The 2,577-nt window shown below is 49.2% G+C and overlaps 1 non-coding gene across 1 annotated transcript; it reads left to right on the plus strand.

Moving 5' to 3' along the window:
* The first annotated feature begins 1,175 nt into the window (after window positions 1–1,175).
* On the plus strand, window positions 1,176–1,247 carry Trnah-gug (transfer RNA histidin (anticodon GUG)). The gene has a single exon. It is a non-coding gene; the product is annotated as a tRNA-His (tRNA).
* The last annotated feature ends 1,330 nt before the right edge of the window (window positions 1,248–2,577 follow it).

The raw sequence follows: 2,577 nt of genomic DNA on the forward strand, positions 1-2,577 counted from the left end.
CAGGGTCAGTCAGGCTGGTGGTGCCAGGGTCAGTCAGTCAGGCTGGTGGTGCCAGGGTCAGTCAGGCTGGTGGTGCCAGGGTCAGTCAGGCTGGTGGTGCCAGGGTCAGTCAGGCTGGTGGTGCCAGGGTCAGTCAGTCAGGCTGGTGGTGCCAGGGTCAGTCAGGCTGGTGGTGCCAGGGTCAGTCAGGCTGGTGGTGCCAGGGTCAGTCAGGCTGGTGGTGCCAGGGTCAGTCAGTCAGGCTGGTGGTGCCAGGGTCAGTCAGTCAGGCTGGTGGTGCCAGGGTCAGTCAGGCTGGTGGTGCCAGGGTCAGTCAGGCTGGTGGTGCCAGGGTCAGTCAGGCTGGTGGTGCCAGGGGCAGTCAGGCTGGTGGTGCCAGGGTCAGTCAGGCTGGTGGTGCCAGGGTCAGTCAGGCTGGTGGTGCCAGGGTCAGTCAGGCTGGTGGTGCCAGGGTCAGTCAGGCTGGTGGTGCCAGGGTCAGTCAGGCTGGTGGTGCCAGGGTCAGTCAGGCTGGTGGTGCCAGGGTCAGTCAGGCTGGTGGTGCCAAGGTCAGTCAGGCTGGTGGTGCCAGGGTCAGTCAGGCTGGTGGTGCCAGGGTCAGTCAGGCTGGTGGTGCCAGGGTCAGTCAGGCTGGTGGTGCCAGGGTCAGTCAAGTTGGTAGTCCGCACCTTTTTATTTTTTTGTGTATTTCTTTTATTGGTTTTATTTATTTATTTATTTATTTTATTCATTTTATTTATTTATTTATTTATTTATTTTACCTGGTAGTCCGTAGACTTGTCAGGGTTAGGTGGGGAGAGAAGGGAAGTGCTGTGCACTCACCTCCTTACTCTCCCCGGGGGTGGTAAGGAGGTGCTGTGCACTCACACGCCTTCCTTGCTGCTGTGCACTCACCTGCCTTCCTTGCTGCTGTGCACTCACCTGCCTTCCCTGCTGCTGTGCACTCACCTGCCTTCCTTGCTGCTGTGCACTCACCTGCCTTCCCTGCTGCTGTGCACTCACCTGCCTTCCTTGCTGCTGTGCACTCACCTGCCTTCCTTGCTGCTGTGCACTCACCTGCTTTGGGGAGGATAGGGAGGTGCTGCGCACTCGCATCCCCTCCTCCTTCCAAGCTTCAGTGGCCGTGCAAGCTTCAGTGGTCGTACAATCTTCAGTGGCCGTTACAAGCTTCAGTGGCCGTGATCGTATAGTGGTTAGTACATTGCGTTGTGGCCGCAATAACCCAGGTTCGAATCCTGGTCACGGCAGAGATAATGCGAATTCTTTTTGAGGTTATTAGTGAGCCGCTAGTTTCTGTCTTTAGGAAATCACTTGAGTCAGGTGAGGTACCAGTAATGTGGAGGCAGGCTAATGTAGTACCCATCTTTAAGAAAGGAGATAAAACTTTAGCGTCTAATTATAGACTTGTCAGCTTAACTTCAGTTGTGGGTCAATTATTGGCGTCAATAATAACGAGGAACATTAGAGAGCATTTAGACAAACATAATTGATAAATCAGTCACAGCATGGCTTCACGAAGGAGAAGTCTTGCCTGACAAACTTGTTAAGTTTTTACAGTAAAGTGTACGAGGCAGCAGATAATGGTGATAGTTATGACATCTTATATCTGGACTTTAGTAAAGCCTTTGTCAAGGTACCCCATCAGAGGCTCCTGAGAAAGGTTAGGGCACACGGGATAGATGGGAGGGTGATAGGCTGGATAAGGTCATGGCTAAGCGACAGGCGACAAAGAGTTGTATAAAACGGCTCTAAATCCGACTGGGGTCATGTAATTAGTGGGGCGCCACAGGGATCAGTATTAGGGCCGTTGTTGTTTTTAATATACGTCAATGACATGGATAGTGGAATTAGTAGTGATGATAGTAAATTTGCGGATGACACAGATAGGTAGATTAATTTGGTCAGAATCGGATGCCATCGCCTTGCAGGCAGATTTAGATAGGATGAATGAATGGACGGACAGATGGCAAATGCAGTTTAATATCAACAAATGCAAAGTACTTGGCGTAGGTAGAGGAAACCCACACAATAGGTACACAATAAACAAGGAAACTCTGGTAGGTACGGGATACGAAAAAGATTAAGGAGTTATAGTTAACTCTGAACTCCGTCTAGGAAAGCAATGCATAGAGGCCAGAAACAAGGCAAATAGGGTATTAGGATTAATTTTAGGAGTGTTAAAAGTAGAAGGTCCGAAGTAATATCAAAGTTATATTTGGCACTGGTCAGACCTCATCTAGACTACGCTGTGCCGTTCTGGTCCCGACATTATAGGAAAGATATAGGTCCATTAGAATCAGTACAGTGGAGAATACATTAATGATTTAGACTGCGGAATTGTATCGAAAATATCCAAATTTGCCGATGATACTAATCTAGGCGGTAAAGTACTGACTAGAGACGACTGTGAAGCCATCCAGCGGGATTTAGATAACCTAAGTACTTGGAGTGAGAAATGGCTGTTACATTTTAATGGAGCTAAGCTTAAAGTTATGCACGTCGGCCACAACAATGTTAAGTAGAACTATAAATTACAAGAACAAAATTTGCTGAGAGTTACTGAAGAGAAGGACCTGG

This window comes from Scylla paramamosain, chromosome 23 (genome assembly GCF_035594125.1).
Source record: "Scylla paramamosain isolate STU-SP2022 chromosome 23, ASM3559412v1, whole genome shotgun sequence".
Taxonomy (NCBI): Eukaryota; Metazoa; Arthropoda; class Malacostraca; order Decapoda; family Portunidae; genus Scylla; species Scylla paramamosain.